The sequence below is a fragment of the Chiloscyllium plagiosum genome, unplaced genomic scaffold (assembly GCF_037043375.1).
Source record: "Chiloscyllium plagiosum isolate Xiang-an unplaced genomic scaffold, Cpla_swu_hap1 HiC_scaffold_42, whole genome shotgun sequence".
Taxonomy (NCBI): domain Eukaryota; kingdom Metazoa; phylum Chordata; class Chondrichthyes; order Orectolobiformes; family Hemiscylliidae; genus Chiloscyllium; species Chiloscyllium plagiosum.
In genome coordinates, this window is record NW_028270180.1 from 95,832,335 (window position 1) to 95,852,491 (window position 20,157).

Sequence of the window (20,157 nt, forward strand, 5' to 3'; positions counted from 1 at the left end):
TGGCAGTGAGGGCCAGGCTGTGGAAGGTGTCATGACAGTAGTGAGGGTCAGGCTTGGGGTGGAGTATGAATGGCAGTGAGGGTCCGGCTGTGGACGGTGTGATGACAGTGGTGAGGGTCAAGCTGGGTGTGGTGTGTGGATGGCAGTGAGGGTCAGGCTGTGGACGTTGTGATGACAGTGGTGAAGGTCAGGTTGGGGGTGGTGTATGGATGGCAGTGAGGGCCAGGCTGTGGAAGGTGTGATGACAGTGGTGAGGGTCAGGCTGGGGGTGGTGTGTGGATGGCAGTAAGGTTCAGGCTGTGGACGGTGTGATGACAGTGGTGAGGGTCAGGCTGGGGGTGGTGTGTGGATGGCAGTGAGGGTCAGGCTGTGGACGGTGTGATGACAGTGGTGAGGGTCAGGCTGGGTGTGGAGTATGGATGGCAGTGAGGGCCAGGTTGTGGAAGGTGTGATGACAGTGGTGAGGGTCAGGCTGGGGGTGGTGTGTGGATGGCAGTGAGGGTCAGGCTGTGGACGGTGTGATGACAGTGGTGAGGGTCAGGCTGGGGGTGGTGTGTGGATGGCTGGGAGGGTCAGCCCTCACTGGCAAGATCCCAGTCCCAAAATTACAGAAAGTTTGCATTTCAGATGGAGTCCTTTCTGCCCATTCTCCTATCCCCCATTAAATGATCTTGGTCCTGTTCAGGATCCTCAGGATTGGCCCCTAAATGGCGTCACTGGCTATCCTTTCTGTGGAGAGCTCTTCTCTGCCCTGTCTCAGACTTTGCTTCTCATACTATCCCTCCCTCAATTTTTCTCTCTCTCTCTAACAACAGACTCTCCTTTCTCCACAAATCCCAAAACCCCATCAAACACTCCACCTGTCTCTGGCTGTCCCATTCCCTCCGTGTCTCCCATTCTCCCCGTTCCCATGTAGACCCACAGTTTTTGGGCTGGAGGACATGGTGCAGTGTCTAACATAGCAAGATCCCACTCTGCAACCATTCCCCAGCCACACACACTGTCGTTCTCCCTCCATATGTTTCCTTCTTCCTCTCCCTGTCTCTCTCACTCTGTCCTTCTCTCACTCTCTCCGTCTCCCTGTCTCTCATTGCCCACCTCTCTCTTTCTCCACTTTCTTAGCCCCACACTCTCCATGTCTCTTTCTCTCTTTTTGTCAGCCTCCCGTTCTGTTTTGCTTGATTTCAGACTCAATGAGAAAAGTAATTTATGTCTCTTACACTCACCCCTCCCCACAGTCGGGGTAAACCCGGAAGAGACCAGGAAACGGTTGATCCCCCGCATTAACTGTACTGCATCCAGCGACAGAGAGACAAACTCTTCCCAATGTCCCTTCCCCAGTCACTGGGACAGAGCAGAGGGGTCCAGGGAGAACGAGAGATGGACGGACAGACAGTGGGAGGGAGGGAGAGAACAAGAGAAAGACTGGCAGACAGAGGGAGGGAGAGAAAGTGAGAAGAACTGAAAGAGAGCAGGAGAGAGGCAGAGAGCGAAAGGGAGAGAGAAAGAGTAAAACCCCAGGAAGAGAAATACAATGTCAGACAGATACAAGATGAAAAAGGGGAGCAAAGCCAGGGAGAGAAGGTCAGATAGACAGCAGGAGAGAAAACCCAGGGAGAGACATAGGACAGAGAGAGATAGAGGAGTTCCAGCAGCAGAGAGATAGCGCTGAGAGAGTTAGGTGGTGGTGGTGGGGTGGTCTGCTGCGATGCGGCGAGAAAGATGTACAGACAAGAATAGCAAGATCCCACAGAGCTGAGAGAAAGATGCAGAGAGAGATGAGCAAGGTGTTGGTTTTGTGGAAGATTGAATGATTAAGCATTCCTGAAAAACATGATGGGGTGACAAAGTGGCAGAGTGTTGTAGGAAGGGAATCTACAGAGAAATGTCAACAGGGCAGAGATGTGAAGATTGTTGAGAGATAGGAATTGAATGAAAGATGTGGGAGAGACTGCTGGGAACACAGAAATAGACATGAGAGCTCTCATGGGAGTGGGAAGCAGTGAGATCGGTGGGATCAGACTGTGCAGCTGCCCCCTCCCTAGCATTTTTCACCTTTGTCTCTCCTCAGTGTAGAGCTCGCCCCTTGTGGTAAAATTACCAGAAACAGCCTGAATTCGTGTGTGTGCGTGTGTGTGTGTGTGCGTGTGTGTGTACATCCGTGTCTCTGTGTGTGTGCATGTGTGTGAGCGTGTACGTGTGTGTCTCTGCGTGTCTGTGTATGTGTGAGCGTGTGTGTGTGTACGTGTGTACGTGTGTGCGTGTATGTGTGTGTATATATACGTCCGTGTCTCTGTGTGTGTGCATGTGTGTGAGCGTGTACGTGAGTGTCTCTGTGTGTCTGTGTATGTGTGTGCGTGTGTGTTTACGTGTCTGTGTGTGTGTATGTGTGTGTGTACGTGTATGTGTACGTGTGTGTGTGCGTGTACGTGTGTGTGTACGTATGTGTGTGTGTACGTGTGTTTGTGTGTGTACGAGTGTGCGAGCGTGTGTGCATGTATGTGTGTACGTGTGTGTGTGTACGTGTGTACACATGTGTGCGCACATGTGTACGTGTATGTGTGTATGTGTGTGCGTGTACGTGCGTGTGTGTGCATGTGTGTGTGTATACGTGCATGTATGTGTGTACGCGTGTGTGTGCGTGTACGCGTGTGCGTGTGTGTGTGTACGTGTGTGTATGTGTGTGTACGTGTGTGTCTCTGCGTGTCTGTGTATGTGTGAGCGTGTGTGTGTGTACGTGTGTGCGTGTATGTGTGTGTATATATACATCCGTGTCTCTGTGTGTGTGCATGTGTGTGAGCGTGTACGTGAGTGTCTCTGTGTGTCTGTGTATGTGTGTGCGTGTGTGTTTACGTGTCTGTGTGTGTGTATGTGTGTGTGTACGTGTATGTGTACGTGTGTGTGTGCGTGTACGTGTGTGTGTACGTATGTGTGTGTGTACGTGTGTTTGTGTGTGTACGAGTGTGCGAGCGTGTGTACATGTATGTGTGTACGTGTGTGTGTGTACGTGTGTATACATGTGTGCGCACACGTGTACGTGTATGTGTGTATGTGTGTGCGTGTACGTGCGTGTGTGTGCATGTGTGTGTGTATACGTGCATGTATGTGTGTACGCGTGTGTGTGCGTGTACGCGTGTGCGTGTGCGTGCGTGTGTGTACGTGTGTGTATGTGTGTTTACGTGTGTGCGTGTACGTGTACGTGTGTGTGTGCGTGTACGTGCGCGTGTGTGTACGTGTATGTGTGTATACGTGTGTGTGCGCGTGTGTGTGTATACATCAATGTCTCTGTGTGTGTGCATGCGTGTGTGTGTACGTGTGTGTGTGTGCGCGCGTGTGTGTACGTGTATCTGCGTGCATGTGTGTGTGTACGTGTGCGTGTGTGTACATGTGCGTGTACGTGTGTGTGTGTACGTGTGTGTGCGTGTGTACGTGAGTGTACGTGTGTGCGTGCATGTGTACATGTATGTGTGTACGTGTGTGTACGTGTGTGCGTGTACGTGTGTGTGCGTGCGTGTGTGTGTGTATGTGCGTGTGTGCGTGTACATGTTTTTGTCTGCGGGCGTGTCTGTGTACGTGTATGTGTGTCCGTGTATTTGTGTGCGTGTACGTGTGTGCGTGTACGTGTGTGTGTATACGTGTGTGCGTACATGTGTGTGTACGTGTGCGCATGTACGTGTGTGTGTGTATATGTGTGTGTGTGCGCGTACGTGTATGTGTGTGTGCGTGTACATGTGTGTGTTCACTCTCTCTGGTTCCAGTTCCTGTCTGATGATTCCTCACGGTAGAATAATTTGATTCTCTCAGTCTTAATACTGTCCTGGTCTCAGCTCCCAAATCAAATCTTGAATCCTATTGAATAGCAGGGCAGGCTCAAACGGCTGGATGGTCTCCTCCTGTTCCTATTTCAGATGGTCTTATGTTCTTAATGCTACCTCCCAGCTCTTGGCCCCCACACTGGAGGTTATGACGACATAAGGGACTGATCTGAAGACGGCTGCCCTCTTCCATGAGTCTCGGAGGGAACCAGCCTGATTTGGATTGGAGTTACAGCCTCTCAGTGAGAAGTGAAATCTCCTTGAGGTTCCCCTCAGTCTCTCACTGTAAGGTGGAGCAGGCCAGTCTCAGAGAAGCAAACAGCAGGACAGATGTGCTCTGTCCTCCAGCTCTATTTCAGAAGGCCACATGGGAGGGGCTTGTTTCATCCATCAGCTTCCCGTGCTCTCCCTTCTGGGTTAGGATGGGGGCCGAATGGCCTTGCTCCTGGCTCGTATTGAGGTGCAAGCTGGCTATGATTGGGTTATAGAGGGCATGCCCCTGGAGTGAAGACAGTTAGCTTAATTGGCTGGGCAGTTAGCTTAACACACTAGCTAGAGTTACTCTGAAGGACTCTCCTACCCAACCTCTCCCCTCAGCTGGGCCATGGTGACCCTCTGATTAAATCCCCACCAGACACCGCTCGCTCATGAGGAGCTGCCCCATGCTCTGGTAAGACTATGGTGACATTACATTGGTTTGTACCTGGAGCGCTGTGTGCAGGACTAGTCACTGCACTGCCAGAGGGATGTTAATGTGTGGGGAAGGTTTACTGGATAAATCCCCATGGGAATGAGCAGCACTCTCTTTCCCCCAGTTACGTCACTCTTGCAGCTTTTGTGTGTTTGGAGACACGAGGGCCAATTCACCTGAAACAGCAGCTGGATTTTATATTCATGGGCACCTGATAAGATTGGCTAGTTTGCACGCGCTCTCTCACACGCACACACACACACATACACACATACACACACACGCTCCCTCAAACACACACAGACGCACTCTCACACATACTTACACACAGGCACAACTCTCTCTCACACACACATACACACTTTCCCTCAAACACACACAGACACACTCTCTCACACACATATACACACACAGACACACTCTCACATACATACACACAGGCACAACTCTCTCTCTCACACACATGCACACACAGACACATGCTCCCTCAAACACACACAGACACTCTCTCTCACACACATACACACAGGCACACTCTCTCTCACACACACAGACACACTCGCACACACACACGTAAACACACAGTTACACTTTCTCTCACACACACAGACACACACAGACACATTCTCTCTCAGGCACACACCTCGACACACACACTCTCTCACACACACCTCAACACACACTCTTTCTCACACACACCTCAACACACAGTCTCTCTCACACACACACACATTCTCACACACACAGACACACACTCTCACACACTCTCACTCACGCACTCTCACACACAGTCTCTTACGCACACAAATACGCACACTCTCTCTTACGCATTCTCTCACACACACTGTCTCTTACACACAGACACACTCTCTCACACACATACACACTCTCTCACACACACACATACACACTCCTTCTCACACACAGACACATTGTCTCACACACACACACACATAGACACACAGACACAATCTCTCACAAAGACCTCTCTCACATATACACACAGACACTCTCTCACACACATATACACACAGATACACTCTCTTGCACACAATGACACACTCTCTCTCACACAAAAACATACTCTCTCTCACACACGCTTATACACTCTCACACACACACACACCATCACTCTCACAGACATGCACACACAGACATACACACCGTCAAACACACACACACAGACACACACTCCCACATAAACACACATTTTGTCTCTCACTCTCTCACGCACACACATACAGACACACAGAGATACACATGCATCCACTCTTCCACACACACAAACACGGACAGTCTCTCTCTCTCTCTCTGTTTCTCTCTCTCTCTCCCTCTCTCTCTCTCTCACACACACACACACACACAGAGACACACACACACAGAGGGCTGTAAAGGCATGGTTGAGGTTTTGATGGAGAAATGATTTTTCCGAGGACTGAACCATGATCTCACATGGTGACTGCTCCAGGGAGACAGACAGCAGCTAAAGATGACTTGTTGGATCTTGTGTGCACCACCTCTTGCATCGACAGCGTTAGTCTGTTTGGGTGCCTGCTTTTCTAAAGCGTCTCCAAGCAACAAGTGACAAAAGATTGATGAATGTTTTCACCCAAACCATGTTTCAGACACATGCTGCTGTTATTTTTCACTGATTGTTTAAAAAGATCTGAATGTTCTGAAATGGTGAGTGGCTTCCATTTCAAATTACAACACCAGAGTGCCTCGGGGAATTGCATCTGTTCCTTTCTACCCTCTGCACTCTGTACCGCCAGATAATTCTCCCTCAGTACCTCAGAACGTGCTCCCTCAATACATCAGATAGTGTTCCCTCAATACCTCAGAAAGTGCTCCCTCAATTCCTCAGAGAATGCTCCCTCAGTACCTCAGATAGTGTTCCCTCAATAGCTCAGAAAGTGCTCCCTCAATACCTCAGAAAGGGCTCTCTCAATACCTCACAACTTGCTTCCTCAGTACCTCAGATAATTCTCCCTCAATACCTCAGAACGTGTTCCCTCAATACATCAGATAGTGTTCCCTCAATACCTCAGAAAGTGCTCCCTCAATTCCTCAGAGAGTGCTCCCTCAGTACCTCAGATAGTGCTCCCTCAATAGCTCAGAAAGTGCTCCCTCAATACCTCAGAAAGTGCTCTCTCAATACCTCACAACTTGCTTCCTCAGTACCTCAGATAATTCTCCCTCAATACCTCAGAAAGTGCTCCCTCAATACCTCAGATAGTGCTCTCTCAATACCTCAGAAAGCATCACTTTGTTGTGTTTAACCCCGAAAGTCCCTCAGACAGTAGCTCCACAAAACATTCACATCCTCAACACTTCAGGATGCAGTCCAGCTCCCCCCCTCAGATTGTGTTCAAACCCCTTCAGACTGTAAGGACCCACATCCACCCCTGTCCAAGATTGGGGCCCAGGTCTCCCGAACATGACTTGTCTCTCTGGATTAATTTTAAAATTTACTACAGTGTAGAAGCAAGCCATTCCGTCCATTGGCCCCACACTGACTGTCTGAACAGCATCCCAACCAGACTCACATCCTCTACTCTATCCCTGTAATGCTGCATTTTCCATGGCATCTTTGGGCGGTGGGAGGAAAGTGGAGCATCCGGAGGGAACCCGCATAGATACAGAGAGAATGTGTAAACTCCACACAGACAGTCACCGGGAGTTAGAATCAAACCACTGAGGCACCGTGCTGTCCTCTTCCTTGGGTGCCATCTCATCTAACCTTTTACTGAGCAACCTCCCATGTGAAACCTTCTCATCTGTCTCCTTGGTCATCCCTTCAAAAGCTCTATCAAGTTGGACACATCATTTCCACAAACAAAGCCAAGCTGACCATCCCTCATCAATTCTTGCTTTTCCAAATGCATGTACATTGTCTCTCAGAATGCCCACCAACAGCTTACCCACCACTGCCATCAGGCTCACAGCTCCATAGTTCAATGGCTGTTCCTTGCAGCCTTACTTCAATAATGGCACATCATTAATCACCCTCCAGTCTTCAGGCACCTCACCCATTGCCACTGATCAGTCCATCTGACAAGGCCATCTCCATCCTTCTGTAACCTAAGGCTATCCTCCTCAGTATTTATCACCCTACCAATCCTCATATCATTCATGAACCCAATGATTAACCTTCCACCATTCAAATCTAATTTTTTTCTAACAACCACATCAGCAAGATCCCAACAGTGAGACATGAACAGACAGAGATTTCTAATTGGGCCATCACTGTCTCCTTCCTGCCACTCAGCTTTCAGTGCCAAGTTCCTTGGATCTTGAGTGTTTATGTTCACTATCAGTTTCCAGTATGGGCCCTGATTAAAGTCTTACTGACCTCCAAGCAGACGACAGGAAAGGATTGCCCTTATTTTCACAGCTGGTCACCTCCTTAAAAAGTGCAATCCCATTGGTCAGACCTGAGCTCCCCTTAACAGAACCATTCTGAATGTTCTTCATGAACTCCAGTCTCTGTAAATGCTGATTAATTCTATCTCCCAAAATTGCTTCCAACAGACATCCCACCCACAGTATTAGCCTGACTGGCCTGTAGCTGCCTGGTGCATCCCATGTTCCTGCTTGAATAACAGTACCACATGGTCAGTCCGACGGCACCTCCCCTGTAGCCAGATGGGGTTTGAAAATGTTAGCAAATGTACCTGCTACTTCCTCCATCACCTCAATCGGTAAACTGAGATACATTTCCACCGTCTTTGGAAATTTATTGGGTTGTAAGAAGGTCAGACCACTCAGAACCATCTCTCTCTATATGTATGCTAATACATTTAATTGTATCACAGAGCATCTCCACGATTTCATATCAACCCTGTCCCAATGAGCATTGACAAAATGCATCCATTCACGATAGCCTCTGGGTCCTTGCACAAATTCTCACTGTGTTCCACAACCTACTCTTTCTCTCATTATCAATTCACCCTTAATGTCACTGTAAAGTCCTTTCAGATTTTTATTTCCTCTCTTCGCACTCCTCGCTCCCAGGCAATTAGCCTGCAATACGATTTGGAGGAGTGTAGGATGTCATTCTCTATGTGGATTAGCATTGGGAAGCTCAGAAATAAGGAACACACGACTGTGCTGAGTGTGGGACAGTGGGATTCATTTGGGATGAGCACATGGAATCTGAGGAATAAACCTTATCCCTGCAGCATGAAAATCTCTCTTTGAGCTGGCAGGTCAGTCACTCGAAACGAAAACTTGATCCCTGGGAAAAGAGGGTGGTAACCAAATGAAGACGGTCTGTTTGAACACAGTCTCTGGAACCTGGACGTGGGAATCATTGCTGAGCAGGGTATGTGTGAAGCAGAGGCAGAAATGTACTGAACAATTTCAGATATTCCTCGTAGACCACAAGAAATGGGAGCAGATATTAGGCCATTCAGCCCATCTGATAGTGTGGCACTCACTCAATACTGATTCTCTTACAATGCAGAATGGTGCGCTGACAGTACAGCACTCCCTCAGTCATGATCCCCTGACAGTGTGGAACTCCCTCAGTACTAACTCTCTGACAGTGCAGCGCTCCCTCAGGACTGCCCCCAGATTGACTCTCTGACATTGCGGCAATCCCCCATTACTGACCCCCTGAAAGCGCAGCACTCCCTCAGCAGTATCCTCTGACAGTGCAGCACTCCCTCAGTACTGACCCTCTGACAGTGCAGCATTTCCACAGTACTGTCCCTCCGACAGTACGGCACACCCGCAGTGCTGACCCTCTGTGAGTGCAGCCCTCCCTCAAACTGACCCTCTGACAGTGCAGCAATCCCTCAGTACTGACCCTCTCACAGTGTAGCAATCCCTGAGTACTGATCCTCACACAGTGCGGCACTCCCTCAGTACTGACCCTCTGATAGCGCGGTGGTCCATCAGTACTGACCCTCCAACAATGCAGCTCTCCCACAGTACAGACCCTCTGATAGCGGAGCACTCCCTCAGTACTGATCCTCCGACAGTGCATCTCTCCCACAGTACAGTCCCTCCGACAATGAAGCTCTCAACAGTACAGACCCTCTGACAGTGCAGCACTCCCTCAGTACTGACCCCCTGGCAGTGCAGCACTCCCTCCGTACAGATCCCCTGACAGTGCAGCGCACCCTCAGTAATGACCATCTGACAGTGCAGCTCTCCCTCAGCATTGCTCCTTTGATACTGCAGCACTCCATCAGAAATGACGCTCTAACACAACAGCATTCCCTCAGTACTGACAATCTGACTCTGCAGCACTCGCTTTGTACTGACATTTCTACAGTGCAGCAGTCCCTCAGTACTGATACTCATACAGTGTGGCATTCCCTCAGTACTGACCCTCCGACAATGTGGCACTCCCTCAATACAGCTGCTCTTACAGTGTAGCACACCCTCGGTACTGAACCTCCGATAACGTGGCATTTTCTCAGTATTGACCCTCCGGCAGAGCAGCACTCCCTCAGTACTGACACTCTGACAGTGAGGCACTGCCTCATTCCTGCACTACGGATAGTCCAGCAATGCCTCAGTACTGACCCTTTGGCAGTGCAGCTCTCCCTCAGTACTGACCCTCTGAAACAACACTCCCTCAGAACTGCCACACTGACCGTGTAGCGCTCCCTCAGTAATGACCATTTGACAGTGCATCACTCTCTCAGCACTGACCCTCTGGCGATGCAGCAATCAGTCAGTACTGATGGTCCGACACATCGTGTGATACTCCCTCAGTACTGACCCTCTCACAGCGCGGTGATCCCTCAGTACTAACTACCTCAGAGTGCGGTGCTCCCTCAGTTCTAACCCTTTCACAGTGCAGCGCTCCCTCAGTAGTAACCCTCTGACAGTGCGACACTCTGACTGCATGGCCATCCATTAGCACTGACCCTCAGAGAGTGCGCACTTCATCATTACTGACCACTCACTGCACAGTAATCCCTCCGTCCTGACTCTCTGACAATGCTGCACTCCCTCCACACTGACCCTCTGACAATGCTGCAATCCCCCCATCCTGATTCTCTGACAATGCTGCACTCCCTCCACACTGATCCTCTGACAATGCTGCAATCCCCCCATCCTGATTCTCTGACTATGCTACACTCCCTCCACACTGACCTTCTGACAATGCTGCACTCCATCCACACTGATCCTCTGACAATGCTGCACTCCATCCACACTGATCCTCTGACAATGCTGCACTCCATCCACACTGATCCTCTGACAATGCTGCACTCCCTCCACACTGACCATCTGACAATGATACATTCCCTCCACACCGACCCTCTGACAATGCTGCACTCTCTCCACACTGATCCTCTGACAATGCTGCACTCATTCCATACTGATCCTCTGACAATGCTGCACTACCTGCATACTGATCGTCTGATAGTGATGCACTCCCTCAGTACGGACCCTCTGACAGTGCAGCACTTCCTCAGTACTGCCCCTCTGGCAATGAGGAAATCACTCAGTATTGACCATCTGACAGTGCAACACTCTCTCATTCCTGACCCTCTGACAGTGCATCACTCCCTCAGTACTGACCATGTTACAGTGCAACACTCCCACAGTACTGACCATCTTACAGTGCAGCACTCCCTCAGTACTGACCCTCTGACAGTGCAACACTCCCTCAGTACTGACCATGTGACAGTGCGGAACTCCCTCAGTACTGACCCTCTGAGAATGTACCGCTCCCTCATTACTGACCCTCTGACAGTGCAGCACTCCCTCTTTTTTTTCTAATTCATAGAGTCTTGTGGAAATTTGGAGACATGGGGCTTGCAGATTCTGAGGAAGCATGAGAGAGACACACAAACCAAACCCTGTCTGAAACTCTCTGCAATAGACTATTCAGAGGCACTGAGTCACAGAGGTGCACAGCTTGGAAACAATCCCTCCTATCCAACGCGTCCAGACCAACCAGATATTCTCATCTCATTTCGTCCCATTTGCTAGCACTTGGCTGATATCCCTCTAAACCCTTCCCATTCACATACTTATCCTGATACCTTTTAAATGTCGCAATTATACAGCCCCCATGACTTCCTCTGGTAGCTACCTGCATGCCCTTGAATAAGTGCTCAAGCATTCATATTATCGATACAAACTCTAATAAACACCAACCTACGAAAGGCTATCATTGTCATTTTCAACCCACCCTTAGCTTCTTCACTACGCTGATTTCAACAGAGGTAAAGACCATCCACCGTGACCCTGTTATAAAATTTACTTTCAAATTTGGCTTGCATGTGATTACCACACCCTCTAATCGTTGCCTGGAAGGTGGGGGTGAGCTGTACTTTCCTGCTGCAGTCCTTGGGTGTCCCACAGTGATGTTAGGGAGGTAGCTCCAGGATTTTGACTTGAACCATGTAAAGAGCTCTCTTACTGGAATGCCTTTTTAAAATTGGGAAGTTATTATAGACCAGGACAACCCGAGAGCTGCTGTCTTGTCAGAGAGAGAGGCCTGGTGGGTCACACGCCGCAGGTGAGGGGCGAGGTATTGAAGTTGGGGCCTTCATGGTAATTTCAGATATGATAGAGATTGAGCCAACAATGCTGGCATCACAAACCTGTTCGCTGTGGTAACTGACCCTCCTTTTGTAGCAGAGGGATTCAATCCCTTTAATAGAGCATGCTTGAGAATTCAACACTAAAATCAATCTGTACCGTCGCGTTGGAGACCTGAAACATCATCACAGAGCTTGCTGAAGGAGCTAAGCATATCCGGCAGCACCTTTGAAGGGAGAGGGAGAAAGACAGACAGAGTTCACCTTTCAATCCAGTGATTTCTGCAGGAACAGGCCGTTTTGAGGAAGGGTCACTTGAAATGTGAATTGTTCCTCTCTGTTCACCGTTGCTACTGAATATCCCCAGCCATCTGTTTGCTTGAGAATTTTATCTGACCTGATCCAAGCGTCACTGAATAATTCAGTCTGTGTTCAATGCCCTGAGGCTGCTTCTACTGAAAGTTGACAAACAGGTTTACGGCTTTGTAAGGTATTGTATTCGGAGGGCGGGCTACATGGGAGAACAGATACAGAACACAGGCACTTCACAAAGATCCTTCTCAATGTAACTTTGTGATGTTAATTCAGAAGGAACAGCTCAGACCTTACATTTCAGTTAATCAGCCAAGGGGAGCATATATGTCATGACAAAGACATGTTGTAAAAATTGTGCAGAACCGAACTTTCGTGACTATGTTTGTACGTAAAGTTTTTTTGTGAATAAAGTCTCCTTTTGAGGGGGATGAAGCATCTTGAGCTTTGGAGGCATTGCCCTTTTCCCTAATCTTTTTTAAATAAACGCGAGACAAGTTAGATACTCCCCGGGTATCGACATCAAACGGTCATCAACGGGGAGGAGATGGTGGGATGGTCACGGGGGCTCAGTGTTGCCCCACCCCACCCGGGTTCGATTCCAGCCTCGGGCGACAGTCTGTGTGGAGTTGGCACATTCTCCCCGTGTCAGCTTCCGGGTGCTCCAGACCCCACCCACTGTCCAAAGATGTGCAGGCTGGGTGGGTTAGCGAGAGGAAATGAAGGGATCCAGGGATAGAGTGGGGAGATGGGCTGCTCTGCCGAGGGTCAGTGTGAACCTGATAGGCCGAATGGCCTGCTTCCACATCTTAGGGATTGTATGATCAATCCGGAGACTCAAATAATGTTCTGGGCCCTGGGATCCAATCTTGGGGGTGGCTGTGGGTCATCACAGTGAGAACAGGCTTGGGAATGAACACTGTCCAAGGGGGCATCAGGTTTGCTTTCTGAGGTGTTGAGCGCATGAATGTTCTGTCGAGGTGCTTTGGGAATAAACAAACTGAGGGGATGGTTTCTAAATTATTGAGGGAACACTATTTGTCAGTACAGGATGCAGATGGTCGAAAGGTACAGATGCACTTCATAGAACATAGAACTTAGAACAGTACAGCACAGAACAGGCCCTTCAGCCCACGATGTTGTGCTGACCATTTATCCTCATGTAAGGTAAACCTAATGTATGAACCCTCAAATGTCTGTGACCATATGCATGTCCAGCAGTCTCTTAAATATTCCCAATGACCTCGCTCCCACAACTGCTGCTGACAACGCATTCCATTCTCTCGCAACTCTCTGCGTAAAGAACCCGCCTCTGACATTCCTTCTGTACATTCCGCCAAACAGCTTAAAACTATGTCCCCTCGTGTGAACAATTTCTGTCCTGGGAAAAAAGTCTCGAGCCATCAACTATATCTATGCCTCTCATTATCTTGTACACCTCAATTAGGTCCCCTGTCTTCCTTTTTTCCACTGAAAGAAGTCCGAGCTCAGTCAACCTCTCTTTGTTAGATAAGCCCTCCATTCCAGGCAGCATCCTGGTAAACCTCCTCTGAACCCTCTCCAAAGTATTCACATCTTTCCTATAATAGGGCGACCTGAACTAGACAGTATTCCAAGTGCGTTCTAACCAAAGTTTTATAGAGCTGCATCAAGATCTCACGACTCTTAAACTCAATCCTCCTGTTAATGAAAGCCAAAACACCAAATGCTTTCTTCACAACCCTGTCCACTTGGGTAGCCATTTTAAGGGATCAATGTACCTGCACAGCAAGATCCCTCTGTTCCTCCACACTGTTAAGAATCCTGTCTTTAATCCTGTACTCAGCTTTCAAATTTGACCTTCCAAAATGCATCACCTCGCATTTATCCAGGTTGAACTCCATCTGCCACCTCTCAGCCCATCTCTGCATCCTGTGAATGTCCCGCTGCAGCCAACAACAGCCCTCTATACTGTCAATGACACCTCCAACGTTTGTGTTGTCTGCAAACTTGCTGACCCATTCTTCAATCCCCTCATCCAAGTCATTAATAAAAATCACAAACAGTAGAGGCTCAAGGACAGAGCCCTGTGGAACACCACTCACCACTAACTTCCAGGCAGAATATTTTCCTTCTACTACCACTCGCTGTCTTCTGTTGGCCAGCCAATTCTGTATCCAGACAGCTACGTTTCCCTGTATCCCAGTCCTCCAAACCTTCTGAACGCGCCTACCATGGGGAACCTTATCAAATGCCTTAATGAAGTCCACAATCACAACATCCATAGCTCGACCCTCATCAAGTTGCCTAGTCACATCCGCAACGAACTCAGTAAGGTTTGTGAGGCATGACCTGCCCCTCACAAAGCCGTGTTGACTGCATTTAATCAAGCCATGCTCTTCCACACGGTCATAAATCCTGTCCCTCAGTATCCTTTCTAACTCCTTACAGACGACAGACGTGAGAGTGTCTGGTCTGTAATTGTTGGGTATTTCCCTATTTCCTTTCTTGAAGAGAGGAATTACATTTGCCTCCCTCCAGTCCTCAGGTACGACTCCAACGGAGAGCGAGGATGTAAGGATCTTCACAAGCAGCGAAGAAATCACATTTCTCACTTCCCACAGCAGCCAAGGACAAATCTGGTTTGGCCCTGGCGACTTGTCAATCTTAATGTTTGTCAAAATGTTCAGCACATCAGCTTCCTCTAGCTGTATCCGTTCGAGCATGCTTACCTGCTCCTCAATGGTTTCATTCACTACAAGGTCCTTTTCTTTAGTAACAACAGAAGCACAAAACTCATTTAGGGCTTCTCCTACCTCCTCAGACTCTATACACAAGTTCCCTATGCTATCCCTGAGCGGCCCTACTCTTTCTTTGATCATTGTCTTACTCCTCACATAGGTGTAAAATGTCTTTGGATTCTCCCTAATCCTTCCTGCCAAGCCTTTTTCGTGCCCTCTCGCTCTCCTCAGGCCATTTTTCAGCTCCTTCTTCTCCTGCCTGTAATCCTCCAGAGCTGAGCAAGACCCTTGCTTCCTCCACCTTACGTAAGCTGCCTTCTTTCTTTTGAAAATAAGCTCTTCCGCTCTCTTCATCCAAGGTTCCTTTATCTTACCCCTTCTTGCCTGTCTCAGAGGAACACATTTATGCATCACTCGCAACAACTGTTCCTTAAACCGTCTCCACATTTCTATAGTAGCCTTTCCATGGTGCAATTGCTCCCAGTCCATGGTTCTCAACTCACGTCTGATAGTATCATAGTTTCCTTTTCCCCAATTAAATATCCTCCCATTGTGCTTGCTTCTCTCCTTCTCCATGGCTATATAGAATGTGAGGCAGTTGTGGTCACTATCACCAAAATGCTCTCCCACCACAAGATCTGATACCTGCCCCAGCTCATTGCCGAGCACCAAAATCAAAATGGCCTCTCCCCTCGTCGGCCGCTTCAATGTGCTGAGTTAGGAAACCCTCCTGAACACACCTTACAAAAATAGCTCCTTCCAAACCATCTGTTCGAAGGAGGTTCCAATCAATATTGGGAAAGTTAAAGTCACCCATTACAACAACCCTGTTACATTCACTCTTTACCAAAATCTGCTGACCTACGCTTTCTTCAATCTCCCTGCTGCTGTTGAGGGGCCTGTAGTAAACGCCTAATGAGGTGACTGCTCCCTTACTGTTTCTAATTTCCACCCATACTGACTCAGTAGGCAGAACCTCCTCGACAATGGTAACTTCTGTAGCTGTGATACCCTCTCTGATTTCCTTTCTGAATTCATTGCATGTGGTGTCCCTCAAGGGTTGGCCAGCACGGTGGCTCAATTGTGAGCACTGCTGCCTCAAACCACCAGGGACCCAGGTTCGATTCCAGACTCGGGCGACTGTCTGTGTGGAGTTTGCACATTCTCCCCGTATCTGCATGGGTTTCCTCTGGGTGTTCCGGTTTCTTCCCACAGTCCAAAGATGTGCAGGTTAGGTGAAATGGCCATGCTAAATTGCCTGTAGTGTTAGGTGCATCAATAAGTAAACGTAGGGCAATGGGTCCGGATGGGTTCCTCCTCGGACGGTCGGTGTGGACTTGTTGGGCCGAAGGGACTGTTTCCACACAGTAGAGAATATAAGGATCTATCCTTAGACTCTCCTTTTTCTCACCTACATAATGCCAGGAGCTGACATTGTCCAAAAGTACAGTGTGAGGTTTCACATATACACGGACAGTGCCCAACCTTCCCTCCCCATCATCCTTCTTCATTACTCCACTGTTACTCAGTTATCAAACTGCTTACCACGCTCCCACTACTCGATTAGCTGCAATTTTCTCCAATGAAACAGTGTAATGGTTAAACCCATTGCCTTCAGTTGCTATTACAAATTCCTTTCCCTTACTGCTGAGCCCGTCCCTCAAACTGGGAAATATCTGAGATAGAACTACATTCTTTACAATATTGCTGTTATATCTGACCCCAAGGTGACCTTCTGATCGGACATCCACACAATCACAAACACCAGGAGTTCCATTCTCTAAAACGTTGCTTGTCTCCCCCTCACCCCAGCTCCTTTGCTACTGAAACCCCATACCCGTGTCGGTGTTGCCTAAAAACTTGACGAATTTGAAGCAGAACCCTTGATTCCACGACTGACCCAGAATCTGCTAGCTTTCTGTGTTTCCTGCACAATTTCCCCCGGTCCCTTTGTGTTGCAGCTTTGTACAGTTTCCACCAATTAAATAGTATTTTGTTCTTTTATTATCTCCTCCAAAATGATCAACTTCCCATTTTCCCAAATTATACTCCATCTGGCAACTTGTTGCCCCCTTCTCCTGTGCATCTCTCTCTCTTCACAATCCTCTTCGACCTTTACAGTTATGCCTGTTCTGACAAACCCCCCCCCACCCCCACCCACCCCAATTCTTCTAAACGTTTACTGGGAATCCTCGGCAGTGGGAAGCGTGCAGTGTTGCTCTGTTTTTCGTGAGACTCTATGGGATGACTAGGAGGAGCTTGCTGCCCATTGGTCAGAATGGAGACAACTTGCCCATCGCGCTGCATGTCTTATTAATGAGGCACAGCGGCAACACGGAAGGAAAGAAAAGGAAGGAAATCCTGCTCTCCACATCTCACTGACTCTTGGATCATTCTGTCCCATCTACGAAAGATCTGCCCTGTTGAGTCACATGAAGTCCCAAGGTGGAAATTCCTAGAAACCCACATAGATTTCTCCCTGAACTAACTGCTGACCTCAACAAGGGGAAATGTGTACAGTCATCCTGACACAGGAGGAGGGGATGGTGTGAGTTTCTAACCTGAACTGACAGTGATGGATTTTATAACTTGTATTAGAGGATACTGCAGGTGGATATACAGATGGTAATCTCAGTAACTGTAACGCCAAACCTTGACAGAATTACTCAATTAATCAGGACCTGGATATTCACATTGTGCGTGAGTATTGTGTTCCAGCTCAATCCCATTTACTGCAGAAAAGTTCTCCTTTAAATCATCCCATTCTCTCAATAGTTCTCCCCACATCTTCAATGTGTCCTGTAATCCTTGTATAATGAGCTGATGAGTATAAGGTTTATTATAACGGGTAACTTTTGAAAACCCCTCTGTCACAGCTCCCCTCAATTTCCTTTGCTACAAGGAGAACAATCTCGGTTTCCCCAAACCCCTGATTCCCCAATGTCTGTTTGCTCTCTCTAAGGCACACATCAGGGTTGTGTTGGAACAGTGTCCACTCACCTACATCAGTGCAGCCCCCAGCAATGTTAAAGAACGTGAACATCCTCCAGGACAAAGCACTGTGCCTGAGTGGTGTCCCATCCACCACCTTCAGCATTCCCTCTCTCCACCCCCGAGGTCCAGTATCATCACTGTGTAAGAGGCAAAGTCAGTATTGTCCTACCAGATCATCAGACTGCTCTCTTATTAGGGAGAGATGACTGGTCGTGGTTTAACCTGGAGGTTACCCCAGCCCTGGCAGGGGGAGAGGTTGGGAAGGAGAGCCCATCTATTGTAGATCGATATTATCTACCCAATGTATCAGCAACAACTATATCATACCAATGACTAATGTAAAAGAATATCCAAAACATGCTACTACAATCCCCCATTCCTTGAACCATCCTGGTAAATCCCCTGTACCCCCTCTCAGTGACCCTGCCATCCTTCCCAATGTATGGGCGATCTCTGGTTTGCACACACCCAGCTGCTCTTTGTTCCTGCGGGTGATGCCATCATCGAGCACCAGTTGCACTAAACCTCACTGTCTGGAAGGGTGGGAGACACAGAATTCCCAATAGCATTTAAGACACATTTCGGTGTACACTTGTGATACCAAGACAGATGGTGCGAATGACTGTGTATTGGAAAATGGATCAGGATAGTTTGGTGATAGTTTTCTTTACTGGCACAGACTCAATGGCCCACAGAGCCTTTTTCTGTGCTGTAAACCTCGAGACACTTAATATCGGACTATGACAGGCCACCTTTGAAACCAGGTCAGAAAACATGAAAGTAGAATAGATGACACATGATTGGTCAATGTGTTTGGGAGGAAAGTGAGATGGAGCGGTTTAGGAGGAAATTCTGGAACTCGATGGAGGAATCTGAAAGGGCCGTCATCATGTGAGAAATAAAAATGCGGAATCCTCAAGGCCGAAATCAAAGAAAGGCACATATAACACAGCTTTGAGAGACTGGAGGGGATTAGAGTTAGGGAGAGATCTGAGGCTGGAGAGGGATTATTAGAGATAAGGAAGATGTTCGCCGAGCTGGAAATTTGTGTTGCAGACGTTTCGTCCCCTGTCTGCTGCAGCTGGAACTGACAACCGGAAGCGGCAGATACAAACCACTATAAATGCCGGAGGAAAGATCACAGAAGGGCTTCACAGGAGGCTCCCAAGCACTGAGGATGTCACCTGGACAGGGGCCGAAACGTGTGCAACACAAATTCCCAGCTCGACGAAGAGAACCACATCAACGAGCAGCCGAGCTACAAATCTTCTCACAAACTTTGAAGATAAGGAAGAGTTTTCAGGCTGGGTGAGGTGACAGAGATAGGGAGAGATGTGAAGAGGGAGGGATGCAGAGATAGCAAGAATTAGAGTCGTAATGTTATGTAGCATGGAAACAGACCCTGTGATCCAATCAATCCATGTCAAACATAATTGCAAACTGAGTTAATCTCACCTGCCTCCCCTTGGTCCACATGTATCCAAACATTTCCAATTAGGTATCTGTCGAAATGGGTTTCCCGTAGAGTCACTGTGGTATGGAAACTGGCCATTTAGGGTCAGAGTCATTGAGATGTACAACATGGAAACAGACCCTTCGGTCCAACCCATCCATGCCGACCAGATATCCCAACCCAATCTAGTCCCACCCGCCAGCACCCAGCCCATATCCCGCCAAACCCTTCCTATTCATATATCCAACCAAATGCCTCTTAAATGTTGCAATTGTACCTGCCTCCACCACTTCCTCTGGCAGCTCATTCCATGCACGTACCACCCTCTGCGTGAAAAAGTTGCCCCTTCAGTCTTTTTTATATCTTTACCCTGTCACCCTAAACCTATGCCCTCTAGTTGTGGACTAGTTGCTGGAAGACTGGTGCCATTATTTGAGAAAGGTGGTAAGGAAAAGTCAGCAAACTATAGACCGGTGAGGCTGTAGTCAGTAGAAGGCAAGTTGTTGGAAGGGCGTATGAGGGGCAGGATGTACGTGTAATTGGAAAGACAAGATTGATTAGGGATAGTCAGCATGGCTTTGTGCACGGAAATCACTTACTTGGACTTCAGAAATCCGTATAGCAAGGGTCCACATAACACACGGGTTAGCAAGTTCATCACCAT

General features: G+C 48.3%; 1 long non-coding RNA gene across 1 annotated transcript in view; it reads right to left on the reverse strand.

The window, feature by feature from the left end:
* LOC148138012 (uncharacterized) overlaps positions 1 to 12,420 on the reverse strand; it is a 213,417-nt gene extending 200,997 nt beyond the window's left edge. The window contains exon 1 of the long non-coding RNA XR_015754096.1: positions 12,279 to 12,420. This is a non-coding gene — a long non-coding RNA (uncharacterized LOC148138012). The remainder of the gene's footprint in view (positions 1 to 12,278) is intronic.
* Positions 12,421 to 20,157: the final 7,737 nt, after the last annotated feature.